Source organism: Panthera pardus, unplaced genomic scaffold (assembly GCF_024362965.1).
Source record: "Panthera pardus isolate Hobbes unplaced genomic scaffold, ASM2436296v1 HiC_scaffold_13, whole genome shotgun sequence".
Classification (NCBI taxonomy): domain Eukaryota; kingdom Metazoa; phylum Chordata; class Mammalia; order Carnivora; family Felidae; genus Panthera; species Panthera pardus.
The window spans coordinates 16,110,623-16,134,305 of NW_026526688.1; the positions used below are offsets into that span (position 1 = coordinate 16,110,623).

Sequence of the window (23,683 nt, forward strand, 5' to 3'; positions counted from 1 at the left end):
AAGAACATAAACAGTACAAGTGAAATACAGCTATAGCCTCTTAGGTAGTCTTCAATATCTCTGTTATCGTCTATATGCTATCTTTTATATGTTTTATCTCCTGTATATATTCTACCTTATGACTAATCACCTCCCTACTTTGGAACATTTGCCTGGGAAATGTAATGAAATTTGTTATATGAACCTCAATTGTCAAGTCATTAGTGAGAACATACAAGAAATGGAGAAAGGGAAAGTAAATGATATATACTACAGTTACTTGGGTAATAAAATAAGAATATAAGATGCAATTGGTCGATCAATTCTTAGGGACAAAACAATTGCCACTCAAAAAATTAACTGATAAAGAGATGTGAGGAATAGTAAAGATATAAAATATAAAAATTAGGATAACTCTATGGTGGTTGTGAGGGTGGAGGGAAAAAAAGCCAAACTAAGAGCAAAAGCAAGGGCAGTAGCATTTGAAAATAAATAAACAAATCTTCAAAGAAGCTTTATCACCAAGAAAAATAATAGAAAATGAAGTGGTGGTAAAAATCAAGGAAATACAAGCTCTCAAACTCCAAACTCCTTTAAATATAAATTCCTATTGAAAAATAACTTTTCCATAAGTTAATCTATTATTTTCTGCTTCAGTAATTACAATGCGTATCATGTATTTCAATAATTTGTGTTACGTTAGGACTTTATCATCAGTTTTTTAGGATTGCCACTTTGAACATAGCCTTTATTGAAGAGATGAAAGATGTCAAATGTGTATGGGACTAGGATGAGTCTACACAGACCCAACTTATCCTGAACAATATTTTTTGGAATAAATTCCTGGCATAATTTTTTTTCCTTGTCTTGGCTTCTTTTTCTTAAAAATCTGCTGTGTCACTGTACCAAGTCAAAAGATGCATTTATAAACGAGGGAGAGGAAAGGAGACAGAATTATTGAGAATGAAGTATGAGAAGCAGTTAAATATGTTAGCGTGAGGTCTTTCTTGGTTGTCATGACAAGAAAGTGTACTGAATGATGTTGAAAGCCAAACAAGCCATCCCAGGCTGGGTGGGACCTCAGAGCTTCAAGATTCGTTTACTTGAGAACAAAAGAGGGCACCAAGCCCAGTACTGCAGGTGCTCTAACCTGGTACATCTTGGAAGTCAACATGGGGAGCACATGCTGGTAGATAGACCCAAGAACTTTGAGCTCTTTTAGTCTTGCTTTTATAATTGAAGAACAGGTTGGTAATATGGGGAGTATATCAGACAACATGTCTAGTAATGTTGAACACAAATCTGGCATTTGAAAATGGGAAACTACATTTGGAAAGACTGTTCACACAAGCCATCAAAATAGATCAGAATATGAGTAAAAATGCAGAGATTGCACTCTCAAAATAGGATATACGTTTCTTACTCTGAACTTCTGACTCAGGATGTCTCCTCTATCCTCTGTGTCTCCTATGTCTCCTCTATCCTATGTCTATCCTACCTCTATGTCTCCTCTATCCTCCTTCTTTGCACTTGCTGTTATGAAATGGTTTGATGAAACCATCTACTGTACTGACCCAGAAATTCTCCTCTTGTTTTGAGTTATCCTGCATTATCTTTAGTTGTTTCAAAGAAAGGTATGAAATTTTCAGACAAATGAACTAATAGCTTTAATTAGAAACTAAACATATATGAGAAGGGATTGAAGGAGATTGCCTGGAGTGTTAGAAAACAAAATAATCCAAGGGTACATCCTTTCTAAAAGTTTGATAATCATTGCATTATCTAGAGTATATCTAAAAACACTATATAATTTCCATACATGTGTCTCTTTTTTTAATGTTTTATTTTTTGAGAGAAAGACAGAGCACAAGCAGGGGAGGGGCAGAAAGAGAGGCAGGCACAGAATCCGAAGCAGGCTCCAGGCTCCGAGCTGTCAGCACAGAGCCTGACATGGGGCTCAAACCCACAAACCGGGAGATCATGACCTGAGCTGAAGTCAGATGCTTAGCCAACTGAGCCACCCAGGCACCCCTCCATACATGTGTCTTAAAGTGAGCTGAAGCTACAACATATAAACAAAACAAAACAAAACAAAACAATGAGCTAAGAGAAAAAGTCTTGTCTCAAGGATACATAATCAAAACAATTGGTGGATTTATGCTTTTTGCTTTTTGTCACGTTGAGTCATGTACCACTTATAAAACTATTGTCTCTCGAGTTCTGATTTACCTTCTGTGCTCTGCTTCGTAATGGTGGGGCTGGGACTCTACCCACAATTTTCTCGTGCCAGCTGGCTCTCTCTTGGAGTGCCAACAAGGAGTATTAGAGGACGCCTAGTAGGCAGGAGGAAGGAAAGAAACCTACTCCTTTTTGTAGCTTCCTGTTTGCTTCCTGTTCCGGTCAGCATCAGAAGCCCTGCTTCCTGCCCCCCTGAAGCCTTACTCCGTGCCACAGGCAGCAGTTTCCAGTTCTCTTAACCTTTAGAGAAGCTGCCTCAGTGTCCCACCCCCGCCCCCTCAGAGACGCCACCACTAGCTGCCGGCATCTTGTCCTCAGAGGTCTGCGCTTCTGCTCTGTGGGACTTTTCGCTAAGCTTCAAAATTGTCAGCATTCCAACATCTTCCCTTCATTGGAACCCTAGATGCGTTGCTGCTTCCTGCAGTTGCTAAGTCAGTCTATAAAATGCAACACCTTAGTGTTCCATTTTTGCCTTGTCAGTTACTTTGATGGGTAGAATAATGGTCCCCCTCAAGACATCCACATCCTAATCCCCAAAACCTGTGAACCTGTTACCTTACATGGCAAAAAGAATTTATCGGTTAAGGATCTTGAGATGGGAAGATTCTCCTGAATTATCTGCACGGGCCCCGCGTAATCACAAGGGTCCTTATGAGAGGGAGGCAGAGGGTCAGAGTCAGAAAAGGGGGTGTGCCAGTGGAAGCAGAGGATGGAGTGAAGCCAGGGCCAACGAGACGAAAAAATGCAGATGGCCTCTGGTAGTTGGAATAGGCAAGGAAACATAAATGCCCTGGAGCCTCCAAAAGGAACACAATTCTACTGACACTTTGATTTTAGCCCGCTAGAAATGATTTTGGACTTCTGATCTTCCAGAAATTTAAAGCAACAAATCTGTTACTGTGTGGTCTCAGGCCAGTAAATCTGAGGTGATTTGTTATAGCAGTAATAGAAGCCAACTCTCATTACCTAGACTAATGTTAAACCTACCTACCTAGTTTATAATACTTTATATTAAATTCTGTCTGTTAAACTGTGGGGGTTCAAATCTCCTGACTTGACCTTGACTGATTCAAGTAGAGCTGGATGTCTAGTTCTGCGTTATTAAAAGGTCAAGTGCTGCTCAGTTATATTTCATTTTATTTTACTTTATTTTGTTTTATTTTATTTTATTTTATATTATTTATTTTGTTTGAATAATCAGGTCTCAGTTGTGTTCTCCAAGGTTACCATTAGTTTGTGATGACATACTTAGCATGGAATGTTTTAAAAATAGTCTTCCTGGGGCGCCTGGGTGGCTCAGTAGGTTAAGCGGCTGACTTCGGCTCAGGTCATGACCTCGCGGTCCGTGAGTTCGAGCCCCGCGTCGGGCTCTGTGCAGACAGCTCAGAGCCTGGAGCCTGTTTCAGATTCTGTGTCTCCCTCTCTCTGACCCTCCCTGTTCATGCTCTGTCTCTCTCTGTCTCAAAAATAAATAAACGTTAAAAAAAATTAAAAAAAAATAAAAATAAAAATAGTCTTCCTATTTAGGCCAACTTTACACTGTAGAATATAACATTAAAACATATGAACTACATTAGAAATTAAGACAAAAGACACTTGCCAATTTGTCAGGTTGTCGTGAAAATTAGGAAAACCCAGCGTAAGGTCTGTGGCACTCATGGTCATTGTGTGGGAAGCAGAGAAGAAGACCTGGTCTGGCTGAGACCAGGAGTCTGGTGAGCGAGGAAATGAGCGAATGTTACTTATCTGGACATGAAGGTACAATTCAGTAACTGGGAAGGCCAGGAAGACTGGGAGACAAGGTCAAGTGCAAATTCTAGGGATTTAGCAGAGGTATGAAATCATAGCTGTACAGAGTGATTCAGGTTGTTGAATTAAATCCAACATTCAAGAAATGCCTCGTGGATTAGAAGCAAGGCTGCCATCATGGTTTTTAGTAGAAAAATAGAGTTCATCGTCCAGGGGTGTCTACAAAGGTAGTAATGAGCAAGTAGATCCACAAAACTATCTCTTGAGAAGGGATTTGATCTCTATTCTCAAAGCAGTTACATGAATATGTGTAGGGTTTACTCTGATTTCTGTAACTTCTATCCCTCAGTGTGAAAATGTACAAGGACTCCAAGTCCATTTAGGGTTAAATACATCTACAAAATATATGTAATATACGACATGCTTAATATTATATTTATATATTTTGACACATTAATGCTTTATATATTCATACTTAATATATTTATATTTATATACATAAAGAGACTTGTTTTAAGGAGTCAGATCATATAATTACGGATGCTGGCAAATCCAAAATCTGCAGGATGGGCCAGGAACCTTGAGAGTCAGGTATAGCTGATGCTGCAGTTCGAGTCCAAAGACCATCTGCGAGCAGAATTCCCTCTTGCTCTGGTGAGGTCAGTCTTAATTCTATTAAGGCCTTCAACTGATTGGATGCGACCCACCAACCGTTATGGAGGTCAATCTGCTTGACTCAAAATCCACTGATTCAGATGTAAATCTCCTCCAAAACACCCTCATAGAAACATTCAGATTAATGTTTGACCAAATATCTGGATATCATGGTCCGGCCAAGGTGACACAAAATTAACCGTTACAACCTCTTACCTAACTGATGAGATAGAGGAAGATATTATATTTTAAGAGCAGAGGATATTCACATAGCCTTGCTATAAGCTTTCATTTCCTCCACTATCCTGAAGACAATAGAACAAATTATTTTGTCTCCAGAGAACTCCTATTCCCTTTGATAATAGAACAATTTGAGAACTAAATTATGTAGTGCTCTCTTCAAATGCAGGGTCCAGCTTAAACAAACCAATTTTATTTTGTTTCAAGGTTGTTTTTTTTAAAAAAAGTATAATTATAGTAAAATATCACCTATTTAAAAAGAAGTAATCTGAGAAATTTTTCTTATTAAATGTAATTGCCAAAACAGAAATAATCACCTCCCCTTAAGGGAGGGTTAAGAAGCAAAAGCTTCTAGGGGCACCTGGGTGGCTCAGTTGGTTAAGCATTTGACTTCAGCTCAGGTCATGATCTCGTGGTCTGTGAGTTCAAGCCCCCGTGCCAGGCTCTGTGCTGGCAGCTCGGAGCCTGAAACCTGCTTCGGATTCTGTGTGTCCCTCTCTCTCTGCCCCTCCCCCACTGGTGCTCTGTCTCTCTCTCTCTCTCAAAAATAAATAAGCATTAAAATTTTTTTAAAAAAAGAAACAAAAGCTTCTATAAAGCACATATATTTTTTTCTAAAGGAAAAGCAACTGTATTAAACATTAGACTACCAATTATAATAGCAAGACACATTGAAAGAAGTGAGAAGTGACAATTCATAGCTAAAAGAAACAATAACCCTTAGACCTCTGATTGCTTTCTACTTCCTCAGTAATCGACTGGAGGTCACATAGTGTTTGGGTATAGGAGTGCTATCCATCCCCTGAAGGTAGTATAGTCCCAGAGCACACAATGATAATTAACAAAATGATTGAGTCATTCAATTGGCTTACATTCAGAACAACACTGAATCTGTAAGAAAGGTTAGATATTAAAGCAAGATGAAAAACAGAGTGCATCTTTCTCTACCCAAAAGGTCCAAAAAAAAAAAATCTTAAAACATTCAAAGAACGCATTAAAAAGAGAGAGAGAGAAAAAAATAAGAAGCCCAGCCAGAAAGCTTCAAACTTTGAGGAAATTCGTGAATGATTAAAAGCAGATGGGATCCTGTTAATTGAGGAAACCCTAATCCAAAACACATGCAGGAGAAGGCAGCTATGGAGTCCAGGAGAACTTCTGGCAGAATTTCCAGCGCAGAGTCAAGGGAAAAGGAGAGAAATAACTGAGTCGATAAGTAATTTGGCAACTGAACAACAGAGGAGGGTGGACCTCTCCTCCTTCCCCTTCTCGTGCCGAGTGACAGCAGCCACAGAGTGTAGCCCCGGTGACGGCAGGGCTGGCCAGGCAGAGTGGAGGACCTGGGCCACCGCCCCTGGTGAGATCTGAGAAGCGCATCCTATGTCCAAGCTGTCAAATAGGCAGGCGCATACTTGGTTGTGGGACTCAGGGGAAAGGTAGGGACTGGAGAGGCCAGCCTGGACTCATGGGACCTGGATGGTATTTGAAGCCATGAGACTACACGAGATTACCTGGAGAAAGAATGCATAGAAAGAAGAGCTCCAGGACATCTCGACAGATGGAGGACAGGTTTTATCTACGTGACACTGAAACAATCAGTTAGTGGAATTAGTTCATGGTTGTGAAAAAAAGGGCATTGGAGGTTATGTAGAAGGGGGCTTTGCCTACCTAGAGCAGAACTGAGACACATTCTAGTCCCCCTGCCGAATCCAGGGCCATCAGGGTTCCTGGGAGATCTTTGAGGGGAGGCTGCCTTGCTTCTCTTTACATATCTGAGCTGCCACACAACAGGTGCTTGATCAGGGTCTATTTAATGAACACATTTTTACATTTATAAATAAACTTCCATAGCTTGGGGAGAATTTGGACCAAATTTCTCATTGTTGTTGAGCATTTTCTCCACCCACCTCATATGCTTGCTCTCCATTCTTCTCCCTTTGCAGGTCTACAAATGTCTACAAATATATCTTTTGGATTTAAAGACTTTTAAGTAAAAAGGGACATCCTTCCTTTTTACCTGTCCCAATATTAAATTGGCATTTTGTCATTTTATTTCTAGTTTTCCAGCTGGGACTAATTTCACTTTTCCATCAAGACCTTTATGCAGAAAATATTGAATGAGGAAATATTCCCTCCGCAGGGAACACCTCCAAGGACAGTAATGGAAGATGATTATCTGACAACAAGAGCAGTGACCACACGGTTCAGCTACTGTTTCCCAAATGAAGATTTGACCTTCATGATGATCTCTGAGTGTGATTTCATTAAAGGAACCAGCGGGTTCCTTGTACTGTTTAACTGGAACGGTAACAATACTCATATCCTCTTGGAATTCTAATGTCTATCTAGATCCCAGTGGAGCAGAGTACCTGTTCACTGATGTTCTCTAGAGTTGATAGGAGCACCCATCACTGCAAAGAGGAAGAGGGAAACAGACAAGGGATAGACGCACAAGGAAAAAAAAATGTGTTGTGCGATATTTCCATGGCCATAAATATAGCTCCACCTTATAATTTTTTATGACTTCAGAGATTCCCATTTTACAAATGTGTCACAACTTCCTTCACCCAATCTACATTCTTGGACGTCGATTTTTTTCCGCTCGTAAACATCTGTTGTGGACAATTTTGAACCCCTGTCTGATTACTTCTTGAGATAAATTCTTAGAAGAGAGATTAGTAGATTACAGGATATTCACTGTAGAGGATTTTTGACATGTACTGCCAAAGTGCTCTTCCGAAATGTTGTACCAACAGATCCTCTCGTTATCAGTGACCCCTTTTCCCACTCCATTGCTAACTTAGAGCATTAACGTTCTTTGAAATCTTTGTCAATTATTTGGGTGAAAAAACCAATTATTGTGGTTAAAATTTACTTTTCTTTGCTTACATTTTTTACATTTTTATTCAGGTCCAATTTATCAAGCTGTTAAAGATGCAACAAGAAAAATGCAACCTAGGGCTGCTTCTTTTCTCCAGGGTATCTTGTACGGTGGTAGATTTTGTTCAACAGGCTCCGACCAAGGGTCTTAGGACCCACGCATCTGGGCAGTCACACAGCAAGACACAGAAGAGACTGAGAAATCTGAGCCTGTGTGTCCCAACCCTTTGCTTCTCACCCTGAAACCGTGGTCTTTCACAAGACAGCAGAATAGTGTCTTAAGGCTGAGGAAATATACCTCTTTTAAACAGAGTTCACCTAATGATGAAAGACCTTTGCTATTGGAATGTATTGGAGAAAAACCAACTTTTTTCTTTGAGAAAACAACTTTTCTGCAGGGTAGCGGAAAGCAGAGTAACGAGAATGGGATATTGCCAACTTCACCACTTTATGAAAAGCAATGTCGACGGCAAGAAGCCCTCTGCTTTCTGGGCCAAAGATCAATCAAGAGCCTACTCTTCACATATCCCCTCTAACAATTTAGTAGGAAACTTTATAACGCTGACCTAATTAAAAGGTTTCTTTGGTAGTGCCTGCAGTTTGGGTTAGTGGTTTGTTCTCGCTCTCTCTGTTATTGATGCAAAGCCGTGCGAGCTTCGGTTTTCCCACTGTTACGCACCAGGCTTGCCTAGGTCAGTAACACACTGGGTTGCAGGCTTTTAGGGTTTTAGAGGACTACAAATGGTAGCCTATCATGGCCACAAGATCATAAAGTGGCATTTTGTCCCACAATGAAGGGCTTGGGTTTTTCTCTGTAAAAACAAATTGTTGTATTGCAGATGGGCCATCTTTTCTTTAAAAAGGAGAAAAGACCTACCTCCAATTCAAGCAGGATATCGCGTGTTGCAGAGGAGTGAATGCTTTTTGGAACAAATGGCTTGTACAGGGCAAAGGAATGCGGGCAAAATGCTGATGAAGTTCAGAAACAAACCTAGTGAAGGGTGGAAAAAGTCTGGCGCGGTATTCGAGCCATAACGAAGCACTTAGCTTATGACAAGAATGCACTTCAGCCACCCGTGTTCAATGGAGATGTGGACACCCCGGCCCAGAACTGGCCTCAGTGAATGCCCTCGTGTCTGGGCCTCCAACAACCCAGCAGGGACAGCCCCTCGGGGGAAAGGACAGAACCTGTGTCTTAGAGCCAGGAGGGACCTCAAAATGTGCCTAGTACAAACGCCTCGTAGGTTAATAGCCAGCCCAGAGGAGATCCACAGGACACCCAGCTGGACCTGAGATGCTGTGCCTCCACCCATGCCAGGTGCCGCTCAAGTCCCTCTCCTATCAGCTGCCCCTCTGTAGGAGAGGGAAGAATTCTCCATACATGCTAACATATATTTACAGATGGAACAGAGGATGTCTGGGATTCCCAAGGATGCGAAAACCTTGGCGGGGACACAGATGAAACCAAGTTGGCTATGGGTTGGTCATCATTCAAGCTGATAATGGCTACGTGGAGATTATTATACTGTTCTCCTTTCACCTGTGTTTTAAAATTTTCATAAGAGGGGCGTCTGGGTGGCTCCGTCTGTTAAGCATCGGACTTCAGCTCAGGTCATGATCTCGCGGCTCGTGAGTTCAAGCCCCGTGTCAGGCTCTGTGCTGACAGCTCAGAGCCGGGAGCCGGCCTCAGAATCTGTGTCTCCCTCTCTCTCTGCCCCTGCCCTGCTCATGCTCTGTCTCGGTCTCTCAAAAAATAAATAAATGTTAATAAATAAATAAAATTTTCATAAGAAAATGCTTTTAAAAAATTTTTTTAATGTTTATTTTTGAGGGGGAGAGAGAGAGAGAGAGACAGAGCATGGGTGGGGGAGGGGAAGAGAGAGGGACACACAGAATCTGAAGCAGGCTCCAGGCTCTGAGCTGTCAGCACAGAGCCTGATGCGGGGCTTGAAGCCATGAACTGTGAGATCATGACCTGAACTGAAGTTGGACGCTTAATCAACCGAGCCACCAGGCACCCCAAGAAAATACTTTGTAAAAATCATGAGACAAGAAAGAAAGAAAGAAAGAAAGAAAGAAAGAAAGAAAGATCATCTCTAAAACTCAGGGTGTGAGGAGCTAGGAGGTTCCTGCAGAGCATTGGTCCGGTGTCCTGCACATGGCTTTTGTTCAAGAACTACGGACGACAGTGATAATGATCAGAAAAATGACATGTGGAAAAAAAAGTGGTACAGAGAAACTCAGTAGATGTGAGGGCAGTCCAAGACTTTAGCCTCTAATAAAGTACTTCAGCTGATTCACACGTAGGTGGCCCAAGGACCACAGTTTGAGAAATTCTTCACTCATGACTTATGCGACATAGCCTGATTTCTAGCTTCCAATTGGGCTAATTTCCTTTATTCAAGCAAGGCCACTCTAACAGTAGGATGTGGGCAATTAACTCAATTTACCTCAATAGCCCAAAGGACCTGAAAAGTGTGATGAGAGGTAAGTGCTTCCTAAATGCTACACACACAGTTATTCTACTCCCTGAAAATTTATTGGCAGAACAGCCTTCTGTAGTTCTTAAAAAGCCTTACATATCAGACTAAAGAAGAACCACTGGCTAGCAACCATTTTATTAGGAGATTTAGTGGGAAAACTGTTAATTATTAAGGGAAAAAATAGGAATATATTGAAAGTTCTTAGCATTCATGAAGGTATTTGATTTAAAGAATGTTTTATTTTATACCTTATCATTTGGGGTGCCTGGGTGGCTCAGTCGGTGAAGTGTCTGACGCTTGACTCTGGCTCCGGTCATGATCTCACGGTTCGTGGGATCGAGCCCTGCATCAGGCTCCATGCTGACAGTACAGAGCCTCCTTGGGATTCTCTCTCTCCCTCTCTCTCTGCCCCTCCCCTGCTTTCTCTCTTTCTCTCTCAAAATAAGTAAACATTAAAGAATAAAATAAAACTTATCATTTATTAGAACAAAATATTAATATGCTAGCATTTCTTTGGCAGGTCTAGGGAGCCAGGTCAGGTTCTGGGGAAAAGAGAAACCAACCGTATTCCTCTCTTATTTGCTTGATGCTGCATAAAGAAAAGCTTGAAGGAAGTAGTGAAAATAGTTAACTACAGATAGGGTAACCATATTATTTTTTGTCTAAATGGGATATTTTTGAGAGGGAAAGGAATCACCATTAATATTTATATCAACACAGTTGGTACAGTTTGGGACTGTCCTAGACAAACCAGTCTGCATGGTCACCCCACCTAGAATGGGTGGGGACGGGGCATGGGGAACAGAGTAAAAACTTCACAAAGTACTCCTTGTTATATTGCTTTGACTTTAGAATCATGCATATATATTACCTATTGGAAACAATGAGAAATAAAATTTAGAAAATATCTGTGAATACCACAGTCATGGTAAAATGGACTACTGGATTTTAATGGTCTGTATGGTGGAGAAGCATTTAATGATATATCAACTCCCTATTGGCAGTGTTTGAAGACAAGATTGGAGCATGCATGAATACAACCACATCCTCACGGGTGAATTTTCCAATGAAGAGTGGAAGATAGTCAGCCTTCATTTATTCAGCCATCCATTCGTCATCCATTCAGCTTTCCACAAATATTAATCAAGCACCTTTTACGTGCTAAGTGCTGAGGTAGGATAGATACTGACCTCCTTCCTCATGGAACTTTGCATCCAGAGGAGGCTACAGATAGTACACAGGTCATAAGAAAAGCATGACAAAGTTTGGTGGCCAGGAAAATAGCAATGCTGTGGTCACATGAGCTTCCCTGAGGACATCCCTGAACAGCTGAATGAGTAAAAGAATGAAGGAATGAAGACAGTAGCATAAAATGACCTCTTTTATCTTCCAAATCTGCAATTTGCTTGTTGTATGACACATGGAGCTACTAATATTTTGGAAGAACAAAAATGAATAAACTCAAATTATTCTGACTAGTTGACAAGAGGGTTTGATGATATAGAATATTCCAGAGTTCTGGGTACCAGTTCTTGCACTGGCTTGCTGTGAGACTCTAGGGAAGGTAATAAGACTGTCTAAACTTTAGAAAATATGCAGTAATGGTGTTTGGCAAATTGCTATCTGTGAGACTTCTAGATCCATAATTCTCTGTCCAATATTTCTCTGTCTATATTTCACTCTACTTCAATAGCAGGCATTTAATTTTCCCCTCTCAGGACCTTTGCATATGCTATTCCCTCTGCTTGGAATGGCCTTGTTCTTCACACGGCCAGCTCCTCTTCATCTTTAGGTCTCAATTTCCCCTTTTCAAAGAGGCCTTCCCTGCTCTCTCTGGCACAGTTAAGTGCCCTTGTTATTTCCTGTTTCCTTCACAGTTCATATCATGCTGTGATAAGAAATTGTAAGTCTTATAAATTGTAAGTTTTGTAAAGCAGGAATGGTGTCTGTCTTGCATCCCTAGGGCCTAGCACCTGGGAAGTAGTAGGTTCTCAGGGAATATGTTGAATGAATTGGTAAAAACAAAAACAAGAAGAAAGTCCTTTCATTTGGTCATATTCTGAGAGGTGGCTTACACTGCCTCATCAGCTTGCCATTTCCAGCTTCAACGCAGCTGTGTCTTATCCAGACTCACTTGACACAGCAACCCTGTGTCACCGCACACATTTGGGGGTCATGGGTTTGCCTCCATTAGTGTTGCTGCAACACTTAAGTGATTGCAGACTGTGGTGCAGGTCTTGGAGGCAGTTAATCCTGGTTCCAAATCTGGATATTTCTGAGACGTAGCTCCCACAGGACACTAGCTTTTCTGTCTGCATATAATTTTTGCAAAACCGATAATTATTTATAGCAGTTTACACAACTGACATGTAATTCAGCTGGGACTAAAGTAGCAAAGTTGACAAGAAGCCTGCCAATTATGTATTATTTTGGGCCCCTCGGCATAAATCTGTTCTCGAAGAGAGACCGAAAATTATCTTCCCCTGGGCCTCTTCCTTTCCGTGACATTTTTTTTTTTTCCATTTCTGCTTTTACATTGAACTTAAGAAGCTACAGCTAGCTTAATTTAGTAGTTACCACTGAGGGCCTGTCGCCGTCCTCAACCACTGACTCATCTCTCCATTCATTTTATCAATGACATCAGCCCAGGCTAGAAATAAATGTCGAGGAAAAGCCAGCTGAGGAGAATGTACCTACAAAGTTTTTCACTGGGCTCTGAAAATGAATAGTTGTTTTGAAAATGTTTTCATGGTCACCAATGAATCTAATCCAATTCTCCCCTCTTGCCCTCCGCGGAGGCCTAGCTCTCTGAGAATGCCACAGAACGATGGAACGTGAGAGGGAAGATTCTAGAATCTAGACTGATTGTGAGGGCAGAGCCAGTCTTCTTTCCTAACGAATTGGGTATAGTTTGTGAGAGAAAGGGAAGAGTCAGGAATGGCTCGACGAGGCGGGGCCTGAGCAAGTACAGGGGTGGGGTTCCTGGCAACTAAAATGTGAAAAAGTGGGATTTGAGGGGGAAGATCAAGAGCTCAGCTTGAAACAAGTTTGAGATGCTTGTTAGACACCCAAGTGGAGAGGCCAGAGTGCCTGCCGTAGGACAACCCCGCCTTCGTCAGCGTGTCACTACCACCAGGGGTATCCTTGCTCCTTTCAAAAGAATCATGGTGTTTGCCTCCCTTTCTCCCACTTATTCCTGCCTCCAGGAGTTCTTTGGCATTTTTCCTCATTCTCAGAGTGTCCTCTCAACTCACTTCTTCCTGTCTGAATTCAAGCCACCCTTCAGTTTCCATTTTTCATTCAACAAACATTTACCCTGAGCCAGCTGGGTAAGGTCCCCATGCCTCGTGGGAGCCTTTCCCTTCATCCGCACTGCCTCCTCTGATCTCAACCACACGCTGAGCCCCTGCTGCCTGGAGCCCTCCTTCTGACTTCCAGTCATATACAGCCCTGGTTGTCATTTAACAACTTGGGGTGAATATCCTGCCGTCTGCATTGAGTGCTTGGTGCACGATCAATGACTGCTTGTGGGGCTGTATTCACAAGTCTGGTTGAGTCGTTTGGTCTGCAGAGCCTCTCTCTCTGGATGCACCTCCAGACCCAACCCAAACTGCCCCTACCTACGGGTCTCCCTGGAACAAGAAGTAGGAGAGGAAAGAGAAGAGGGAAGAGAGGGTCTAAGTTGTCAATATTGGACTCTTGGCTTTCATCTAATGGACTACAAGCCCTTGACTCTTCTCCAGCACGTAGCCCTACCCCCCCTGAGCCAAGTTAATTAGCACTTCTGTGAGAAGGAGGCTGCATGGTGTCCCATAAACAGCATGGGCTTTGCTCTCAAGCTGACTTGGGCTTGAATTCTGGCTCAACTACCTGCTAGCTGGCAACATTAAGCAAATCACTTAGCTTCTGTCACCCTCATCTTACTCACTTCTGTAATAACATACCTTCAAGTCTTTTGTGAGAATTAGTATATATATAGATATATAGATATGTAGATCTATCTATCTATCTATCTACCTATCTATCGAGAGAACTGCCCAGAAAATAAGTGCCATCTTCCCTGAAAGGGCCCACTGACACCTTCTCTGATTCCTGTGCTGGACCATGCCAATTCTAATAGGATCAGTTCTTTGCCTGCTGGTTTTGGCCAATTCCAGAGGGCAACGTATTACCTAACGACTTTCAGAAGTGAGTCCAGCTTGAGGTACATGCCCTACAAGGGTGGACAGTTGATGTGTCCCCAGGAGAACTAGGGATGAGAGAGAGTGCTTATGGAGAAATTACAAAGAAGTTATGGGGATTCCATGTAAACATTCATTTTCTTCTCTTGGATCTTGACAACTTCCCTCACTCCTAATTTGTTTGGTTTTTAAAATTTTTTCTTAATGTTTATTTTTGAGAGAGAGAGACAGACAGACAGACAGACAAAGTGCAAGTGGGAGAGGGGCATAGAGAGAGGGAGACACAGAATCTGAGGTAGGCTCCAGGCTCTGAGCCATCAGCACAGAGGCTGACACAGGGCTCAAACCCATGAACCACGAGATCATGCCCTGAGTTGATGTCGGACGCTTAACCAACTGAGCCACCCAGGAGTCCCTCCTCACTCCTAGTTTGATATGACTTGATCCCAATAATTTTAGGGGCATGGATAGTGACAGGAATTTTAGCCTTTCCCTACTGCTCTAAGAGCGTGAGTGTGATTGGACATAGGTGAAGTGTTGCTGGAAGGACTGGCCACCAAGCTTCTGCAACAGTAAAGTGAGTCACAAGGCTCAGTCTACAAAGGCCAAATCAGAGGACTCTCTCCACAACTCAGACAAGAATATCTGAATAGCTGAGAAAGAAGGAAGGGACTGTGGACTTAAACTATAGGGGAACCATTCTCTGCAACTTCTTCAATGCACTCACAGAGGCATGATTCCATTTAACATTTATCCCTCTCTGGGGTGTAGAGTCCCCCAGGTCATAGAGGAGGACATTGCTCAGAGCAACTACAAGGATAGAGTCTTGCTCAGAACCCAGGTCTTCTGATCCCAAGACCAGTATTCTTTCCCCTCCTCTATCCTGCTAGACATAGGTCTCAATTCCTCTCTTCCCGCACAATGAGCATACCTGAAAATCATCTCACTGATTAAATCCCACATTTTATGCCCTGCTTGACTTTTTAAGAGGACGACAGACTACATTTTTTAAGTGCCCACTTTCCTATGATTTGTGCAGCACTTGAAGTTTGACCATGGAAGAATCTTTGTGAGGGCTATGACTTTCCTTTGCTTGAGTTGGCCAATATGCAGCCACCAAATCCGAGTAAATACAACTGCTTTCTTCAAACAAGCAGGAGCAAATCAGAACCTCATTTCTTTACCCTTTCTTTCATTTGTTTTTTTTTTTTCAGGTACAACGGTGAAAAGTCTCCTGCTCTGCAGAACTGCTAACAGGTACATATTTAATAGGAAAGGGCACTGGGCTGGAAGTCAAGGCAACATTCTGCCTGGTCAGCAGCCCTCACCTTTGTCCCTGCACCATCCCCTATAAACACCCCAGATCTGCAGGCTCAACTCAGTCTGACATCTAGGGCCAGTCCTGTCCACATCTCAGTGGGTTTAGCCCAACACTGACATCCTTTTCTGGCCCTTGCCTTGAATGCTCTTGCTTTACTCTCTAAAATGAACCTCATCTTTCACCTGATTATTGAGTTCCTCCACTATTACTTAAACTTGAATATCCATGTTTATCTCTTGCCAACCATATCAGTCGCTGTGGGGCTGAGTTTCTGAGTTTCTAGTGCCAGAGGCTGTCCCAGAGATAGACACCTGTTCCTGAAAATGGTCCAGTTCCTGGGACCTGCTCCCTGCCACCAGGGCACCACTTGCCTGCAGGATCTCTCAACATCATTTCCTCCCAGCTTGTCCTTGGGTTCCAACAGCTGTTGGTTACACCACCTCTTTCTGTAGCCACAACCTTCACAGACCTCATTGTTTCCCAGACTGTACCTGCTTTTAGCAAAGGTCTCTCAACGTGTTCTGTTCAGGTGTCTGTCCCATTTAGGTAGGTATGCTTAGTCCCAGGTTCTGATCCTCATGGTTTGTCCCATCTGACCAGTAACCAGGTCATGCAAGCCACATCCAAGACAGAGGCCTACAGAGAAATGTTTCCAGTCTTGGCTCTTCTACTAATTAGCTGAGTGGCCCCAGGCAAGTCAAGTGACCTCCCTGAGCCTCCTCTCTTAACCTCAGAATGGTAAGTACTAAAGGTGCTTAATGTTTGGGGGGGGGGGTGGAACTTTGGTAGATCATCTGGAATTTGAGCACTGTGTGAGCTCCACATGTATACAGTTGGTTTATACAATGAATAAGATGGAACACCACTGTTCTCAATATACAAACTGACACACCAGTGATGGTTAACTTTATATGTCAACTTGACTAGGCTTAGCGATGCTCCGATGGCAGGTTTCTGGGTGTGTCTACAAGTGTGACTCCAGATGACATTAGCATTTGAGTGGGCAGATTCGGTAAAGAAGATTGCCCTCAGTAATGGGCATCATCCAATCTGCTGGGAGCTCTAATGGAACAAAAAGGTGGAAGAACGGCAGATAGGCTCTATTCCTCTCTCTCCCTCTCTCTCTCTCTCCCTCTCTCTCTCCCTCTCTTTCTCCCTCTCTCTCTCTCTCCCTCTCTCTCTCCCTCTCTCTCTCCCTCTCTCTCTCTCTCTCTCTCACGCACGTGCGCTCTCTTGTTGAGCTGGGAACATCCATCTTCTCCTGCCCTCAGACATTGGTGTTCTTGGTTCTTGGGCCTTTGGACTCAGACTGAGATTTACTCAAATGGCCCCCAGTTCTCAGGCCAACTTTTTGGCCTCCATAACCACACAAGCCAATTCCTATAACAAATCTGTCTCTGTCTCTCTGTGTGGCTCTGTCTATCTCTGAGAGTGTTCTACATATGCTTGCAATTCTGGTGTGTCTAGAACAAAGCAAAGAAGCTTGGTTGCCATAGGCTGCCAGCCAAGACAATCTCCAGGGAGTCTGAGGCCCAAGAGAAGCGATACAGCTATGTGGAGTGGGTTCTCATTACTCTCTGCCCCTGACCCGGTCTTGCCTCGGACTCATTTTCAACAAGGTGCTCCAGGCAGCCAAAATCAATTGATCGCAAGATAAAACTTATTTTTCTCCTTCCCTGGAGCAAATCCCACTGTGTATAACCATTGCCCAAAATATATTAACTCACATCAAGTTCCATGCACACTAGAGATACTGTGGAAGAGGGGGCTGGCACTGAAGGACAAGGAACTGACTGACAGTGGCCTGGGGAGAGAATAAGAGGTACTCTTGCCTTTTGTTCAGCTCTCTCCCCAGGGTTGTGTGCTTCTAGGAGCTTCGAGCCTTTTCAGGCTTGACTGACATGTCCCTCTGTTACTTGCACAGCCACATACTGTGTTCTGGATGACAAGGACAAGTCCCCGACCCAACTGTGGTTGAACAAAACTCTATCCTGGACGCATTTCAGAGCAAGGAGAGGCGATTCCTCATGAGTGCATCTAAATGACCTATTCTGGGCATTCCCAAAATAAAGTCTTTTGAATTGATTTCACTCCTTATACCTGGATAATTTTATAAATTTTATAGACCAGAAGGAGACATAATTTCTTATCTTAAAAACTAACAAAGTACGTTTGTTTATAAATATGTATATCAGTTTCTTTAACCAGCTATCATATTTGTTATTTGTTCTCTGAATCGAAAAAGCTGAGTTTATTTTTCAAAATAAACAACAGCAACAACATAATCCTGCCCATGCCACCAGGGAGCTTGTGGAGGGCTTGGCAGCTGGAGGTGCTGGCAGAGTGGGGAGGGCTTCCTGCCTGCTTGCTCACATTAAGTCCTTAGGTCTGTCCTGCCTTAGATGACGTGTGCTAGAAAGAAAACATTCCCATCATTCATAACAATCTTGTAAGTTAGTTTAGACAAGTGTTATTTTGCAAATGAGGAAATTAGGGCCCAGGGAGGTTAAAGGGCCTGTCCAAGATCTCATGATTGGTTATGATTGGAAACAGAGTGCTATCCCCTGACTTTTTCTGCAGTTTTCACTGGGACCCGTAGCCATGACAGCTCTGCTCTGATATGGCTTGTGACTCTTTTCCCCTTTCCATCTCCAGAGATACGTTTCCATGCATGGAACATCAATACACACAAGGGAAACTTCTTGATCACCAGCCAGCCTCAAATGAAACTGTTGTCCTCACTAAGTGATTCTCTAAGGAAACAGATACAGGGCCACAGTCACAGATAATGCAGGAGGGACATAGGGAGAGTGTTGGAAGAGGTCACTGAGAGAACGTGACCACTGGTTGATGGATGAGCTGAACCTAGGTAATCAGAGGCCTGTCACCCCCTCCCCTGGCATGTTCTGCTTGCCTTCCTCATGCCAGAAACTTCCCCAAGAACATAGCCTTGATGTGGTCTTGAAACCATCTGGATGGTAGTGTTGACTGAACCCAGTTAAGGCCTCTCTAGAAACTTTTAAGATCTGGTAGCCGGGTATGGAGATCTACTCTTCCTGTGGCCACCCAAGATAGGCCATGTAAATAAGTTCCCTTGCTTATTAAATCTACCACCTGCCAATCAGGAGTGTTCCACCCCTTTCTCTGGTCTTTCCTTTTCCTGAATGCACGGGGGCTAGTTTGTGAAGAGGCACAATTTGCAACTTTATTTGGATGCCCACAGTGATCACTCTGGAAGTTTTCTTACGTGCTGCTCCATGCCGAGCCACATGAACAAATCAATGAATGTTTGTCCATCTCTGGGTCCCGGTCGGTAAGATGGGCCAAGAATAAGAACACTCACCTCACAGGGTCATCATGAGGGGGAATTGAGACCATTGTTGTGTAAACACTGGATTTCTATAACAATGTCGCCATTATTATCATCAGGGAGGTGGAGTGTGGAATATGGAAATAACAGATGGTTTCTGCTTCCTCTTTGAGAGATTGCAATCGAGGAGGGATATACACTATGTTCACAAGTCAACTGCATTCCTGAAGAACTACATCATTCAAAACTCACGTAATCCAAGGATGATTTTTTTATAATCACAAAATGGGCCAGGAGATAGGTTCTCATCTCTAATAGTAGCATAATTTTGCTTTAATGATGCTCTTTTAAAAAGCCCTAGCAATATCCCTTTTATTTTGTGGTCTTTCCCTAAAATTAACAGCACCAAGGGTCACGGCCACTGCCAGGCCTTCTGCATCTATCGCATCTGACTTCATTTCATAGTAAGTCACAGCACGTTTTCAGGATTGCTACTTTATAGGAGTTTAGATGGTACTATCATAGGCTAGAAAAGATATCAAACTATGGGAGCAATGCATGTTAAAATAACAGCACTGGTGTCAACAAAATCACTCACAAAAGCCTCTGCCCGAGATTCACACCATGGTTTCCCATGATAATGACCAAGGCCCATGCGGGTTTCTGTTTACGGCTAATGTAAGCGGCCACCAGACAAGGGACTAAATGTGGTTTAAATTTCACTGAGTTGGTGCTCTGGCTCTGTTATGCCATTCCAGACGAATCATACAAATTTGGAGGAACTTTGCACTATTTTAAATGTTGGTATTTTATTACTATTTTACATAGCATTATTCAAAATTTACATAATTCAAGTATACATGAAATGGGAGTGCATGGTTTGAATAAGGGCAAATAACACTTAAGGGGCCTCTAAGCCCTGAGAATAAAGGTGGGAATGACTTGATGTAGAGGGAGGCCATTCCCTTAATTGGGGAATACTTTTTGAAGAATGAACATTTTGAATACATTGAATAAAAATACATTTTGAACATGTCTGAATAGAAAATAATTTGGAATGTGTTGAATAGAAGACATAGCCTAATTACTATAATATGCCAATTCTTTTTGTACCACTGGAAATTGCCCAGTTTCAGAATCAATAGTTGTTTTTCTGATGGCTGCACTTTTGAAGGAAGCTGGGATCCTTCCTATTTTCAAAGCCTTTGTATCCCTCAGCAGCATGATAAGCACCCAGGGGCAGGGAAGGAAGCCACCCTCAAAGGTTAAGTTCTGCCCAAAATTCCTGGAATGGTGGTGGGGACAGGGGCAGAATTTCCAAACTCTACTTTGCCAAACACAGGGCACGGATCATACAATATTTCTCAATAACCAAAAGTAACCACCAATATCTACTTGAAAGAAGCTTAAGTGGGAGTTCTATCTTTGGTTGCCAAAGGATACATTAAGTCCTTTTTGGTGTTTGTTTGAATAACAGAATAGATAGTTTAGGTTGCTTAGGAGAACACAATGCATATTTTTATCCTGAATGAATTTTTATCCACAATGAATTTTTGTCCTGAATTACCCTTGCTTTAAAACAATAACAAACAAGGGCGCCTGGGTGGCTCAGTCGGTTAAGCGTCCGACTTCAGCTCAGGTCATGATCTCGCAGTTCGTGAGTTCGAGCACCATGTGGGGCTCTGGGCTGATAGCCTAGAGCCTGCTTCCGATTCTGTGTCTCTTTCTCTCTCTGCCCCTCCTCCGTTCATGCTCTCTCTGTCTCAAAAATTTATTTTTTTTAAAAAAAATTATTTTTAAAAAATAAAAAATAAAAAAAATAATAAAAATAAAACAATAACAAACAGTAACCAAAATTCCTTCTTTGCTTGAATTAGCACACTAATCGGTTAATCAACAAATATTTATTAAGTTCCTGCAATGCGAACTTTGACTTCCCTGTTTAATAACACTTGATGAATTCTCTCATATCCTGTGAAAGAATAACCCTATCATCTTAAAACCTGCTTATTTTTCCATTTCATCTTTGGACTAGCCAAAGGTGTTTGGGATTATTGTGCATTTTTGCTCCCCCCCCCCCACGAAGAAAAGGATTATTCAATCCTATGTTTCTTTCCAGTTCTAAATTCTACAACCTTAGGTCAAGAAAGGAAAACTACGTTTCCATGTTATAGAAGACAAACCCACGCGTTAAGATCACCTACCTACCCAGTGCAGTAGTTCCCAAATCTGGATGTGCATCAAAACCACATGGGGGGCATAGAGACATGTAATCAAATGGTAGTCAGTGTACCTTAACCCAAAGAATTTCACTTGGGAACTACTGACCTCATTTTACAGGCAAGGGAATTGAAGGCACACGCTTTGCTGCAGAGCTCAGCCAACAGCCCCAAGCCTCCTCCCAGCTCGCAGCCCTGTTTCAGATCCGCTCGAGCCTCTATTACATTCAATAACCTCCAGGATTAAAGAGATAAGTATCTCTCGAAGAAATCTTAAATGGATTTTTAGACATATCAATTTTATTTCTTTCCCTTAGATCTCCTCTCTCTAGGAATATACGGGGTCTCAAGTTCCTTGAGGGCAAGAACCTTTCTTAAAAGTGACTGAGCGCACATAATCCTATACTGGGTGCAACTGAAAACAAACCACAAATACTCCATTTCACCCCATTAGTTCAAATTGATCATTGTCAAATCAATCATTCAGCATTCACTGAAGGCTCACTAGGTGCATGGCTCTATGCTAGGCTCTCGGCGGATGGAGGATTCAATTAAAAAATTTTAAAAAAGTGGTCCAAAGAAACTTGCAGTCTAATTGAAGAGAGGGCACCAAAACACAGAGAAAGGTAATTAAACCAACTTATGGAATAAGTTCTCCTCTAGGGTGTGTTAGGGCCGGTTGACTGCTGTAACACACAAAACCCCCACTTGTGTAATATAAATTTCTGGTATGTGGGCAGCTTTCCTTCAGCAGGTGATGCAAGAACATGGTATGAGCTATCTGTTGATAGAGATTTAAAATAGAATCTTAAAGCAAGATTGCTTTATGGTCCTCTCACTGAATCACATTATAAGGTGAGTCTTCTGCTTGGCATTCTCTTCAAGCATTTGGGGACTCAGGGCTGAGTGTCCCATCCAACCTTCATAACTCGCAGGACCTCACCACAGGGTTCTGGGCATGAACTTCCTCTTGGGTCTTCTCATCCTCTACTTTTATTTTCCCTTTACTCTGATGCCTTGCCTTTTTCCTTCCCTTCCCTTCCCTTCCCTTCCCTTCCCTTCCCTTCCCTTCCCTTCCCTTCCCTTCCCCCTCCCTCTCTTTTCTTTTCTTTTCTTTTCTTTTCTTTTCTTTTCTTTTCTTTTCTTTTCTTTTCTTTTCTTTTCTTTTCTTTCTTTTTTTAGAGAGAGAGTGCAAGTAGGGGAGAGGGACAAAGGGAGAGAGACAGAACCTTAAGCAGGCCCCATGCTCAATGTGGAGCCCAACATGGGGCTCGATCGTTCAACCCTGGGATCATGACCTGAACCAAAATCAAGAGTTGGATGCTCAACTGGCTAAGCCACCCTTCTTTCTTTCTTCCTCTTTTTTAAAAATCTTACTGGGATGCCTGGGTGGCTCAGTTGGTTAAGCATCTGATTTCAGCTCAGGTCATGATCTCACAGTTTGTCAGGCGCTGTGCTGATGGCTCAGAGCATGGAGCCTGCTTCAGTCTCCCTTTCTCTCTGCCCACCCCCCTCTAAAAAAATAAACACTTTAAAAATTTAAATAAAATAAAATAAATAAAATCCTACTAATGTATACATTTTGGAAAGTTAAATATATAAATTTATTAAGTGAAACCAAACCCAAAAATATAACTGCTGTTATGTCCCTTCAAAGCCTTTTCTGATGAAGTACAAATGCATAAATAAATACATGGAAATAAAATACACTGCCATTACACTAGAATAAGAAATAAAAGGCATCAAAATTGGCAAGGAAGAAGTAAAACTTTCACTATTTTTAGATGACTTGATACTCTATATAGAATACCCTAAAGACTCCACCAAAAACTTACTAGAATTGATAAGTGAATTCAGTAAGGTCACAGGACACAAAATCCATGTACAGAAATCTGTTGCATTCCTGTACAATAATGAAGGGGCAGAAAGTGAAATTAAGAAAACAATCCCATTTACAATTGTACCAACAAGAATAAAATACCTAAGAATAAACTTAACCAAAAAGGTGAAAGACTTATACTCTGAAAGCTATAAAATGTTGATCAAAGACATTGAAGATGACACAAAGAAATGGAAAGATATCCCATGCTCATGGATTGGAATAACAAATATTTTTAAAATGTCCATACTACCCAAAGCAACCTACAGATTTAATGCAATCTCTATCAAAATACCAACAGCATTTTTTAGAGAATTATAACAAATAATATTAAAATTTGTATGGAACTCCCAAAGACCCTGAATAGCCAAAGTAACCTTGGAAAAGAAGAACAAAACTGGAGGTATCACATTCCCAGATTTCAGGATATACTGCAAAGCTGTAGAAATCAAAACAGTAATCAAAAGTAGACACATAGGGATGCCTGGCTGGCTCAGTCAGTAGAGCCTGCAACTCCTCATCTCAGGCTTGTGAGTTCAAACCCCATGTTGGG

General features: G+C 42.1%; 1 long non-coding RNA gene across 1 annotated transcript in view; it reads left to right on the top strand.

Moving 5' to 3' along the window:
* The first annotated feature begins 15,796 nt into the window (after positions 1-15,796).
* The window catches only part of LOC109251011 (uncharacterized), a 35,333-nt gene continuing 27,446 nt past the window's right edge, over positions 15,797-23,683 (top strand). The window contains exon 1 of the long non-coding RNA XR_008421542.1: positions 15,797-16,460. This is a non-coding gene — a long non-coding RNA (uncharacterized LOC109251011). The remainder of the gene's footprint in view (positions 16,461-23,683) is intronic.